This window comes from Aythya marila (assembly GCF_965140915.1).
Source record: "Aythya marila genome assembly, chromosome: Z".
NCBI lineage: Eukaryota > Metazoa > Chordata > Aves > Anseriformes > Anatidae > Aythya > Aythya marila.
The window spans coordinates 87049173-87062933 of record NC_139080.1 but is presented as its reverse complement, the minus strand read 5'-3'; positions in this window follow the sequence as shown (position 1 = coordinate 87062933).

Below are 13761 nucleotides of genomic sequence, written 5' to 3'. Positions count from 1 at the left end.
GCTGGCTGCACTGCTTTTGATGCGCCCTAGGATATGGTCAGCTTTCTGGGCTGCAAGTTCATGTTCAGTGTTAAATCCATCAACACTCCCAAGTCCTTCTCCACAGAGCTGCTCTCAATCCATTCTCTGCCCAGCCTGTATTTGTGCTTGGGATTGCCCCAGCCCAGATGCAGGACCTTACATTTGGCCTTGTTGAACTTCATGAGGTTCACACAGGCCCACCTCTCAGGCCTGCCCAGGTCCTTCTGTATGGCATCCTTTCCCTCCAGCATGTTAACAGCACCACACAGCTTGGTGTTGACTGCAAAGTTGCTGAGGGTATACTCAATCCCACTGCCCAAATCATTGACAAAGATGTTAAATAGTATCAGTCCCAATACAGCCTCCTGATGAACACCAAGACTCACTGTTCTCTACCTGTGCATCTGGCTATTGACCACAACTCTTTGAGTATGACCATCTGGCCAATTCCTTATCCAACAAGTGGTGCACCTGTCAAATCCATGTCTCTCCAAGTTAGAGACAAAGTTATCATGCAGGCAGTCTCAAATGCTTCGCACAAGTCCAGGTAATTGATGTCAATTACTTCGCTCTTTCCCTCTCCACCAATGCTTTAACCCCTTTTTAGTAGCCCATCAAATTTGGCAGGCGCAGTTTACCCCTACTGAAGCCATGCTGGCTGTCATCCATCATCTCCTTACTCTCCATGTGCCCTAGCACAGTTTCTAGGGGGATCTGCACCATGATCTTGCTGGGCACAAATTTGACACTGACTGGCCTGTAGGTTCCAGGTTCTTCTTTTTTTCCCCCTTTTTGAAGAAAAAACCAAACCAAACCAAAACAAAACAAAAAAACTTTTAAAAAATAGGGGTTATGTTCCCCTCTTCCAGTCAGTGGATCCTCACCCAACTGCCACAACTTCTCAACCATGAAGGACGTGGCTTAGCAACTTCATCTGCCAGTACAGGAACTGCAGATGCATATCATAAGGTTCCATGGACTTGTGTGCCTCCAGGTTCCGTAGATGGCCTTCATCCTGATCTCCTCCTATAGTGGGTGTTTCTTAATTCTCCCAGTCCCTGCTTTTGCATTCTACTACTTGGGATATGTGTCTGGAGTTCTTGTTGGTGAAGACTGAGACAAAAAAGTCATCGAGTACCCCAGCTGTTTCCATATCCTGGGTAACCAGGTCTCCCATTTCTTTTCAGAGAATGCCCACATTTTCTCTCACCTTTCTTTTATTATTGATGTCTGTATAGAAGCCCTTCTTTTTGCCGTCGATGTCCCTGGCCAGGTTCAATTGTATCTAGCTGTTCTCCAGGGTCAGCTCAGCTCATCATAACAATAGATGCAATGCTGTTCTGTATCTATGTCACAGTAGCATACATTTCAGTATTAGTCATATTTAAGAAACAAAACTCACAGAACTTACCACAATTCAGCAAAAAACTGTAGATAAATAAAAGAAATTGACAGTCTAATTGCAGATGTCAGAGAGGGGCAGAATTTAATCAACCCATAGCTTGGAACCAGTATTTACTAAGCCCTCAGCAGCCTCTGCTTTTGGGATGCAACTGGATTCTCTGCTTCATCAGCCTAGAGCATCAAGTCCATCCAGAAACAGTCCAAACTGGTCTTGAACTCCAGAGCAAATCATGTCTGCCTGCTCACACCATTATTTTCACAGTTCAGAAGGGCTGTGACTGCCCTCTCTGCCCTCAGGGCCCTTTCCAGTGGTGATTAGCAATTCACCTGAGGGCAAAGGACTGCTTTCACGCACTAGCATTTCAAAGTGGAGCTGGTTTTCTTGCACTTGAGAATACAGTGTCATGCATCTGACTTGAGAAGTGCTCAAAAATCTGTTTTCTGGAATTTTCAGGTTCATGCAGCAGTGCTTATTCAGCCATATCACACATCCTGTTTGACTCTGTGAGTCCACCTTCACACCTCATGCCCCTCTCTTCCTGTCAGTCACCAGCTGTTCTACACGCATGGCTTACCTTGTAGCTCTGTGGAGAGCATGGCATTTGAGAACAACCCTTTACAGCAAGAGTCCTGTGCAAGCAATTGTCTCAGCTCCCAGTGTCAATGCCTGCATCACTGCTACAGGATGGCATTTACCATCATCCACCCCCCATCGAGACACAGGTGCCCCCAGCAAAGGTGACCCAGAGTTTCAGAAGGGGGCAGAAAATGCCTGTTTTCCTGTCTGAGACCTGGGATACTCTTGTGAGCAACATCTGCTGCTGGTGGCCTCCCAGGAAGAAAACCACCTGCTGCATCAAACCTCACCACTTACCTTCCAGCCATCAGACCCCTTCCAGACCCCAGGACTGATCTTGTGCTGAAAGATCTCCCTAAATGGATTCCCTGCAGCAGGGTATGTTTAAGACCGGTAGTGCCACTACCAGCATTACAGAAAGAGAGCAGAGAGGTGGATGAACGTAACCACCTTCCCCTCCAAGAGAGAGATGAGAGCCAATGCCCAGGCAGCCTTCAGGGAGGGTCACAGTGCAGCAGCAAAGAGAGTTTGCAGAATAGTCAGATAGTGTCAGCAAGAAGTGCCTTGTTATTGTCCATTCCCTACAGAGAGATGTTGGTTGCAGGGATTGCTGTTACTCACTTTGTTTTTCAGGCTTTTTATATTTTTGCTCTCTTTCAGTCTTGCTAGGTTAAAAGAGGAGCAAACTGTCCTGCAGTACACATGCGGTGCCCATTCCTCATGAAGCCCTCCCACATATGGATGTGAAATACCACTTCAGCCTGCTGGCAGGAGAACAGTGGGATTAGATTTGACAAAATTACAGTGAGAGGCACAGGATCATCCTGTCTCTCCAGGTGTGAGGCCCCATACCGCTTTGTTCAATGAGAATGCCCTTCAAGGATGCAAATGCAGTTTTAGCTCAAGCCTCTGTACAAATGGCTATTGTTTAAGATGCCCTGGAATTGTCACCTAAACTTCTCATGAATAGGAAATGAAGACCCTTGTTTAAGCAATGGAATGTCTCTGTATTGTAATAGATTTTGCAGACAAGGGCAATATGCAGTCCAGCCGGCAAATCAGGAGTGGAGTTGGCGGGTACACAAGGGCTGGTCCAAAGAGATCAAAGTGACAGACCTTTGCCAGGATCCCTGCAGTGGACCATGATGGTTATGAGCTGGAACATCTGGAAATAATGTCAGATATAGCTGGTGAGAACTTGTAGGTTCTGTCTCAGGGTGTCATGACCTATTTTCATTCTCAGTCACTCAGCAAAAAGACAAGGACTTGAAATGGCCTGTGGAGAAAAGTAAATTCTTTATCTGTACATGTATATGCACTATCTTTGAGCTGTTACGAAGCTTCCTTCTGGGCAGTGTGTTCCCACCAAAGAGGTGGGGTTACCAACCATAGCTGCATGGTGGATTGAAAAGAATGCTTCAGCCACCATCCAGTTAGACTGACCTCTCTCTGCCTGATGATGATTCTCACTCATCACCCCTCCAAAGGCTGTGCTGGACTGTGAGCACACCAGAAATGGGATCCCATGCCTTCATTTCCGACTGAGTGCAAGGCATTGAAAGTGTAGCCAGCACTGCAGAGGCTTGTGTGTACTTGTCAGCATACACAAGAGAAACTGGCTTAGCTGCAGCAAAACAGGTAAAATTCAGCAGGATGCATTAATGTCAAACTCAGTTAAGAACTGGAAGCATGAACTAGTAATAGAAGTTACTTTGGAGAAGCATTGAATGAATGTGTAGAATTGGTTTCAACAGAGATCTTCTTCTAAAATATACACATTTATGCATCACGCTGCATAAAATGGGGTGCAACCAAACTGCCAGAGCAGCTCTGAAAGGGCAAGCTCCTAGCAAAAGGACTTAGAGGAAAGCTCCCTTTCAGGGTTATTTTCTTAGATCAAAAAAACTTCATATCTGTGCTGTTTGCAGAACACTTCTAACCACAGAAATAGACGCATTGTGTGCAGAGGGCCACACGGGATTTTTAGACTGGACCCTGGACTCTGCCCTCCTTTTGCAGCATCACCTCACCATCATGTACTGTAGGACAATGTTGATGCATAGACTGAGAGCCCGCCAGATTCCTTCCCTCTACCATGTAGTTTTGGATCCCAAAGACAAAGGACAAGTCCCTCTCTTGCGTGAAATGGGATTGAGGGAAGACAAGGACTGTTTCTCCTTGGACATTTGCAGAGGGCCCACAGGGTCAGAGCAAAGCAAGGGAACAAGGCCCTGGAAAGTGAAGCAGCAGGAAATAGCCCTGCATGAGTCAACAGGACCTTAGTATGAGGAAGACACAAGAAAGCTGAGAGTGGCCAAAAGAATATTTTGCCAACACAGAGAAGCAGGAAAGCAGCTGCTCTGCGAATCACCACAGAGCAGGGCTGAGAGCTGGTGGAGGAAGGGGAACCAGTATTTTGGTACAGATCAGTTGGATTCTGGTACCACTACTGGAATTTACATGCGTAAGCCTCCTCTCTGACTACAGCCCCAAATTCTGTGCCTGTCGTGGATTGACACTGGCCACCATTTAGGCCCCTGCTCAGCCACTCTTCCTGCAGCAGTATGGGGGGAGAATCAGTATGCAGTTTCAGCTGGGAGACAGTTAATTTTCTTCCTGGTAGCTGTTATAGTGCAGTGTTTTGGATTTAGGATGAGAATAGTGTTGATATCGCACTGAAGTTTTAATTGTTGCAGAACAGTACTTACACTAAGCTAAGGACTTTCCAGCTTCTTGCTCTGTCCTGCCAGTGGGCAGGCTGGAGGAGCAGAAAGAGCTGGGAGGGGACAGACCCAGGACAGCTGACCCAGACTGGCTGAAGGGGTATTCTGAACCATGGGGGCATCATGCAGGAGAATTAATATCAGGGTAGGGTTGGCTGGGGGGGCTGCTGCTGCTCAGGGATTGGTTGGGCATTGGTCAGCGGGTGGTGAGCAAATGCATTGTGCATAATTTTTTTTTCTTATATTCTTTTATCATTTTTCCCCTTCCTTTTCTGTCCTATTACACTGCCTTTATCTCTACCCATGATTTTTACTTTTTTTTTTTTTTTTTTTTTTTTTTTTTTTTTTTTTCTGATTCTTTCCTTCATCCCACTGCAGGGGAGTGAGCGAATGGCTGTGTGGTGCTTAGCTGCCTGCTGGGTTAAATCACAACAGCAGGAAAGTGAGAAAAACTTATAGATTGAGGATAACAACAGTTTAATAAAAGAATCGAAGCTGCATGCACACGCAAAGCAGCACAAGGAATTAAATCACTCCTCCCCATTAGCAGGCAGATGTCCAGCCATTTTCTGGAAAAGAGGACTTCAGGAGGCTTTCATTCTGCCCCTTTCTTTCCCTAAACTTCTCTGCTGAGCCTGATGTCAAGTGGTAAGGGGTATATCTTTGGTCAGCTGGCATCAACTGTCCTGATTGTGTCTGCTCCCAGTCTCTTGCCGACCCCTAGCCTCCTGGCTGGAGGTCAGAGTGGGAAACAAAGAAACCCTTCCTGCCATGTAAGCTTTTGTCAGCTAAACATTGGTGTGTAATCAACATTGCTTGGGTCAGCAAACTAGAGCGTATCTCTGTGTAGGCTCCTCTGAAGAAAATTAACTCCATCCCAACTAGTAACACACCTGGGACGGTCTAAGAGGGATGACCCCAGCCACCCCTGTCGTGTGATGTCCCTATTAAACCTCTGTCACCTCACAGCACTGGGGAAGTCACACCTGATATAAGACTGCTAAATTCTGCCTCCTAACTCTATTAAACTCATTGTAAACAGTCCCTGATAACACTTTAAAATAATGGTCCATTACTGCAGCAATGCTTAATTAGAGTGGAACTGACAAATGGAGTCATCATGATTAATGTTATTATAATGAGTATATCTGCAATTTGCTATAACACAGAGAAATGTCTGGCTTCCCAGGAAACCCTCAGATACAGAGGGTGTCTTTTGTATTCATAGGGATATAATAATTCCTCTGAAGGAATCTCATCATAATTTAGCATGAATTAATGTCCATTTATCACACTGTGTTACCCAGTGTAGCAATTTATCTAAATCCTATATATACAATGTAGACTCTTGTCTAAGAACACACAATAATGGAGAAATCCTTTGAAGGAATACATTTACTGTAGATCATTAATGCTCAGTGTGCTAAGTGGCCTTTAAATTAAACTAAGTTAAATAAACTCTTCTTTAATATACCAGTATAACTTCTTTCATTAACAAACACATTAAGGCCTTTTTCATTTACATAAAGCTGATGTAAGCATGTGATACTAAAATGTTCAATTAGCAGAGCAAAATGTAATTCAGAGTGTCTATATGGTAAGAAGAGGCAGAAGAACACAGGGGTGGCACACTAACCCAGTGTCTTTAGATAACTAAATGCTGGTCCTGCATTAAAATGATGAGGAAGAAAAAGAGTCACACATGATAGCTTCATTTGTATGGTCTGGTTCCACGGTTTGGTTCAAAGGTTATTCTTTGCAGAAGGGCAGTATCTGCAAGGAAGAGATAGAGGCCTGGAGAAGAATTTGTGGACTGTTCTGAGCAGTATGCCATTAAAAACATGACCAAGTCACTTGTGCCTCCATCCACACTGCAGGACCCCAGGTCTGGCGTTATCTGCAGCTCAGCTGTCCCCCTGTGGCTGCTTGCTATCCAGGGAAGTCTGCACCCACATTAGGGCTCTGGGTCAGCCTGCAGACTGGTTTTAACATGCAGAGGTTCCATTTGTTTCATGGAGAGATGAACAAATAGCTGAATTCCCAAGCCACACCAACTGTAATCCAGTGCCAATGGAGATTCGAGCAACACAGAGGGATGGCAGTTGAGTATGAGACAGTCCCACAGCCAGACATCTCTGATTCTAGTGAAAAGCATTTACATTAGTACATGAGCTCCTGCCTGTGCACCAGCCCCCAGTTCCTTGCAAAGAACTGCTCTGGGAACCCTGAAAGCAGAGCCCTGTGGGTGAGAGCTAAAGGGGGAGGGATTCTCATCCATCAGTGTAATGAGTCCCCAGAGTAGCACTTTACTCCTAGCAAAGCTGTGAGATGTGGCTGGCAACGTATTCTTGAGGTAGACTGAACTAAAATTTCTATGTTGGACTTTATATGAGTCTGTTTACTTTTCTAATATGACTTTACAATCCTCTTTAATTGGTATTTTTAAGCAAAAATAAATAAAAACTTCTCATAGATGTAGGGGAATAATTTGAATTTCTCACTACCATCTGATTTCCATTTCTCTGTGTGCAATCAAGAGAAAGAGAAGTGGTGGCTGCTTTTGACTGGAGGAAGAATACAGTCTTCTGGTAGAACTGAGTGGATGACTTGCTGACTAGTGTATGAATGATACACAAGCATATCTAGGAAAAAAAAAAAGAAAAAAAAAAAAAAGAAAAGAATATATCCCAACACTTAATATGGCTGCTACATGTTAGGTTGGAAAACATATCTGATATACAAGGAGCACAGAAGTCTGTTTTCTGTTCCCAAGGACAAGTCTGACAGTAAAAAAAGAACTCTGTGTGTGTTTAATTGGTCCTTTTGAAAGTCACATTGCAGGTATATCCTCATTTGCCTTATATAAGCAAATACTTCTATAAATAAATACTTTTTCTCTGTATGCATAATTCTTCTAAAAACCTTTTGTCTTGCTAGTCTCCACATGCTCTGCATGTGCTAAGGTTTGAGAAACTGTTAAATAAATCAGAAGACATGGGATTGTTTAGCTCAATGACTTCTAAATTCACTAACTAAAAAAAGCACTCTGATTGCCAGTACAGAGTGAATTTTATTTAGTGTACCTGCCTGGGAAGAGTAGAGATGCAAAAACTCTTGAATACAAACCAGAGAAACCAACAAAGAAGATGAGGGGAAGAAAAAGAAATCTGGAAAATAGAGTATTCAGAGAACAACAACAACAACAGAATAAAATGTTTATACCTGAGTTTCTCTCCAGCCAGAACATGAGGAGTGCACTGAGACAGTGATGGGAGCTGCTCCTTGAGAAAGCCGAACTGAAATGCCTGTGAAATGCATGCTTACCTTCTTCTTTCACTTTTACAGGGGAAATGTTTGCTAGCCATATGCTGCTGTGTCTTCTACAGGCACCAATGGAAATTGTGCTCACACCCACAATAGCTTCACTAATTCTCAAGGCAGATTACCCCTTTGCCACCAAATGGCAAATGGAGGAGGAGGAGGTAGAGGAGGAGACGGAGGAAGAGTTTCTTGCCACAAAGACTTTCTAGCCGAGGTGCAAAACCTCGCCTTTCAGTTCTCTGCACTGATCTCTGACTACAACAAGGGGTTCTTCTCTTGGAAAAAGTTCACAATTTGGTCCCTCAGTGTTTTTTGGAAAATTAGTGTTTGCCTGTATGGTTGATTTGTTGGTATTTTTTGCAATATGTTTGTTCTCACTGCTGAATATTATTAGTTAGAGAAGTAAGGTGGTGTATCTTATTACTTGTGTTAAACACAAACATGTAAAGCTTTTGTAAGCATTATAGGAAAGAATACATAAACCACCAGCTCATAGATACTGGGAAGATTCATGGCTGAAGGATTACTCTCAGCTTTTTTTGTCTTTCCTTTTGTATCCACATATTAAGGAGAACTGTCCCTAAAACTGAGCCTTGGGGAACCTCACTAGTGACTGGCTGCCAGCCTGTTGTAACCTCATGAGCCTGACGTGTCAGCCAATTGTTCACCCACTGCATCATGTACTTGTCTAGCTGTGTGCTGGGCATTTTGTCTGGAAGAGTAGTATGAGAAACAGTATTGAAAGCTTTGCTAAAATAATAAACAATAATAATAATAAAATGCATCTTCTGTCTTCCCTTAGTCAGTTAGGTGGGATTGGTAACCTTGTTGAAAAAATTAGTCTGAAACTGAAGTATCTGTGATGGATAGGAGTAGCTTTGACCCACAGTCCTAAAAATGCTAAAAGCTTAGTGGAGGTTAATCTCTCTGTTCTGAGCAAAATTAGATTAAGCACAGCAGGGATGGGGAAATACCTTCTCAGCAGTCATCCAAGCCACAGCAGCTATTTCATATCAAATCAGACATTTGGTTCAGGCCATTCCTGCTCTTGTCGTTTCCAAGAAGGGAGTCACAAGGGCCATTACTGCAGCTGTAGCATAGACCAGGACAGTGACCATTGGGCATGGACATCAGCCCTAAGGCACTGGCAAACCGAGGCTACTTGCCTAAAGGTTTTGCAGGTGGGAAGAACAAGAGAAGATAAGCACGTCTCATAGATGGGCTGAGCAATGGCTCTTACTTCTGTCCTGTGGCTGCTCTGAGCAGAGGCACCTGGCAGCCAGGTATCACAGTAACTCTCTTGAACATCAGAACCAGATGAGGTGACACAGGAGAAAGTCTGGAAAATTGTCATGAGAATCACAGAACAGCATGGTGGCGGCTGAAGGAGTCTGGAGGTCATCTTGTCCAATCCTCAAGCAGAGCCACCTACAGCAAGTTGCCCAAGACCACGTCCAGACAGCTTCTTAATATCCTCAAGAATGGATACTCTACAGCATTTTTGGGCATCCTGTGCTCCTGCACAGTCGCCTTTACAGTAGTGCCTTCCTTCCACCTCAATGGAGCCTTCTGTGTGTTTCAGTTTGTGCTTATTGCCTCTTGTCCATTCAGAAGGCCTGTCTTCATCTTCTTCACCAGCTCCCTTCAGACATTTGTGCACACTGGTGACACCCTCACAAGCCTTCTTTTTCTGAAGCTGAAAGAGTCCCAGCTTTCTCAGCCTGTCCTTGTAGGAGACTTGTCCTTGTAAAAGAGATGCTACAGTTTCTTCATCATCTTTTTGTGGTTCTTCACTGGAATCTGCAGTATGCCCATTTCTTTCTGGTGGTGGGGAGCCCAGAGATAGACACAGAAGAAATCACTACAGAATTCAGATCTTCAGACCTAACTTGAAAACTGTCACTTCAGTTGAAAATTCTGCTGAATGGTTTTGCTGGATTTCTCCCCCAGTAATTAGCTAGCTTTTCATTATGAGCAGGTGCCCATAATTATATGAACAGATGCTGATGTGTAGATGATTTTTCAACATATTACCACCTCCTCGTGATTATTAAAAATTTAAATAGGAAGATCTTGTCTGATTCTTTAAATTCTATTATACCCAGGCATCAGTATTTGCAACCCTCTACAACATTAAGCACTTTAAGACATGACCACAGCATAATAGCACTTGCAGAATGCATTTTATTTTTTGTACATCTGTTTTGTGCATTTTTAAATACTTGCTGCTTTCTGTTTCATGCACTTTATGCATACTGCCTCAGTTATACATCCTCCTCCCCTTCAGTATTATGGCTAGTCCTACCTGGTTCATATCACTGCTTTTGGATTGTAAGCATTATAGCTGTAGCTGTTGAAATAATTATGTACCTTATTTGTCTATTTCACAATTATTAAACGAAATCTCTGAAAAACTGCCACCTGCATGTTGCTTACTAATCCCAAGCTAATGTGACTAATATAAAAATCTGACTTCTTATATCCATGTAATGTCATTGGAAAAGTAGCACTGTGCATGTCAAGGAGATGTTCATACAGCATAGAAAAAATATGTAAATATAACAATCTACTCCAATGTAACAACTAAAACAACTTTTAATTGTTTTCCTTTCACTTATATTTTCTGCTTGGCTGACTCTTCTTATGGCTCCTGGAAAGGCCAACTCATCACTTTTTCTTGTTAATCAAGAACAGTAATTGTATAAGTTATAAGACACAGGATGATTCTTTGCTGAATAGAATAACAATTTCAAGGAAATGCAAAGTAGGTTTTTTATGTGTTTTTGATTAGTATTTTGTAAGACTGACACGTGAGTAAATAAGGTCCCCAAGAGTCTCTAGGAATCCAAATGTGATCAAGGATTTTCTCACGTCTTTTTAGTGTGACAGCTATTCTTTCAGAAGGAGGGCTCTCACAGGGTCACTGGTGGGCTTATTGCACACTACTACTAGTCTTGGGTCTGCCTGTCTTGCAGATCAGAAAGTGCTATTCAGCCTCAGAAAATGGTGAAAAATATCTTTCCTATTCTTGATCAAGAGTATCAAGCATCAAGACAAGAACTTTGACAGTAGTATAGACACCATTTAGAAGGAACCATTAGTCTTCGGAAGCTGGGGAAGAAAGGGAGGCACATCGTGAGTACAGGTGAGGGTACCTCTGAAATACTGATTTCTTGCTCTTTCTACAGTCATTGTGCAGCCCACAACATATGTAGATATCCGTCTTTGGGCAAAATTTCAGCACCAAACCTGTGTGAGCCAGCTTACACAGGCGCATGTGCCCTTCCCTAAAAAATGGAGTTTGCATGGCACAAAACTCTAGATCCACTGCTGAGCAATACGAAGGGAACATCCTTCCAAGGAAATTTATACCTTGGCATTTGACATTTAATTGAGATGGAAGAGGAGCCTTCCTGCATCCAGCTGCAGGCATCAGCTGCTTTCTGCTGCCTTACAGAGACTCATGGCATCCCTCACTTGAAAGTCAGGTGGGCTGTGCATTGCTCAGGAGATGGTGAGACAAGAACCTCACCGTTTAGTTTCTCAGTAGAATAGGATGAGCATGAGGATGAACAAACCCTGACATCACTGACAGCATGTATTTTGCTCAACAGTACCACTCTCTTCATGGATTAATTCTTGTGAAGCACTCCAGCCGCACCTCCCCGTTCTGTATCTGCATGGGTTTGTTTTTTTTCTTTTTTTTCTTTTTTTTTTTTCATGTTTCAGGTTTTTATTGTCCAGATGGGACAGAAAGGTGTTCAAAGTTGAGAAAAAGGGGAGCAGTAAGAGGAGGGAAATACATTGCCATGAAGCCAGAAGCTGGACTGCAGTGGAGACAACAAGACAAAGGTGGATCAACAGTAAAGTCTAGCTGCTACAGTGACGGGTTATTGTGCTGTTTTGTTCTTAAAGCCTTCCTAGTGTGAGTTCAACCTGGAAAATTAATCACATCACACTTTTACAATCTGCTTTGTGAAGGTGGTGAAATAAAAAAAAAAAAAAAGTGGCTGATCACAAGGCAATCTGCATTTGACTGAGAGCTGCTAAGAGAAAATTCTTGAGGCACTTTGGATGTGTACTGCTAGACAACAAAATAAACTCCTTTCTAATAAGAAGCAGAAATATTCAACAAAAAAGACTACAAATTGTTGAAGGAAGCAGAATGGGATAGTTTACCTCGATCTAAATATCGTATCTGATTTTAATTTCATTATTACCAGTGTTTTTTAACTATAACCAGATAACTTTAAGGGAATAGACAGCTGGATGTTTTAATATAATGAGTTAAGTACCACTATATCCTGAAATCCTTTAGTTGTGTATCTACCGAGTTCTTGTTCAGCCTGCTCAGCAATGCATGAAGAAAACAGTTGGAGGTGTAAAAAATGTCAAACAGCTTTCTCATATGCATTAAACTATTAATAAAGACAAAATGATCCTTATGTGTTTGGTTTATAATGTCTCTTTTATGAAAGTAAGAAGCAGCTTTGATTCACAATTCACTGTTTTCACCACTTTGTGTCTTCGCGGGAACATGTCAAGAATTGCACCCAGAGAACATACTAAGTTGAGGGGAAAAAGAGGCAAACGGAAGGGAAGAGACTCTGCTTTCTGAAGCAAGAGTGGCTTCTGTGCTATTCTTCTTTCTGCGCTGTGGCAAATTCAAAGCACAGGACAAGGGGAACAGGGTGAGGAGAGGGAAAGAGCACTTGATGGAAATTCAGAGGCAGCTGGAGAAGTTCATTATGCTTCCATGGCTGTGTTGCACTTTGGCCCAGATAGCACTTGCACATTTTGAAAACAGTATTTAACAAGTTCATTAAACATGGAAGAGATTATTACAAAGTTTCTTTGTAACCATTTTTAGCTTGTAACTTGTTAAACTATCCTGATGTGACATATGAATGTGAACCAGCATACCAAAACTTTGTACCCTAGAGCCCATACCATACACAATTCTGAGTCTTTGGAAGAAATCATAGAGTAAAGTTTCATGAAGGAAAACAAACATATCAAGCACAGATCCAATGTGCTCTCTGAATCCAAAGTAGAAGCCTGAATTTGGAAAACTCTGAAGATGCAGTCCAGAATTCAAGGCACAAGCAACTAACTCATCCTTAAAGAAAGTTCACAAGTTCCCCAACCTGGCTTCGCTCTAGATGCAGTTGCAAGAACAGAGGGACAGTAAGGACTGTGAGTTGATCCATGGTGTCCATCAGAGATCCATCTCCACAAACTCAGAGGGGCAGAGGAGCAGGTGGGAACTCAAATTAGGGACTCAGCAGAAGGGGCACCCTACCCAGGACCCTCCCAGAGCTATCTCAGGAGAGCCTCAGCCCCATGGTCCAGGCATAATACACTTCAATGGGAGTCAGAGCCCAAGCACCCTTGCGACCTAGGAGGGTCCCTGCCAGGAACATGGGAAATGCTATGGCATGCAGAAGAAGAGCATTTCAAGATTGCAAAGGACTTATTGCACGATGCTCAGGGCAGGAACATTTGTGGGGAAGGGCAGTGACGGTGATAGCCTGTGGAGAAAAATGTGGGAAAAATGAGAGATAATGGGATAAAAAGGGCCAGCAGCATATAAACCATTTGCTGGTCAGAATGCTTGTCTTCTTATGTCCTCTGCCTGATCGGGGCAGCCTGTCCTGCCTCCCAGTTGAACTCCACTTCTAGTTGCTTTCCTGGGGGAGGGTCTCTATTTGGAGT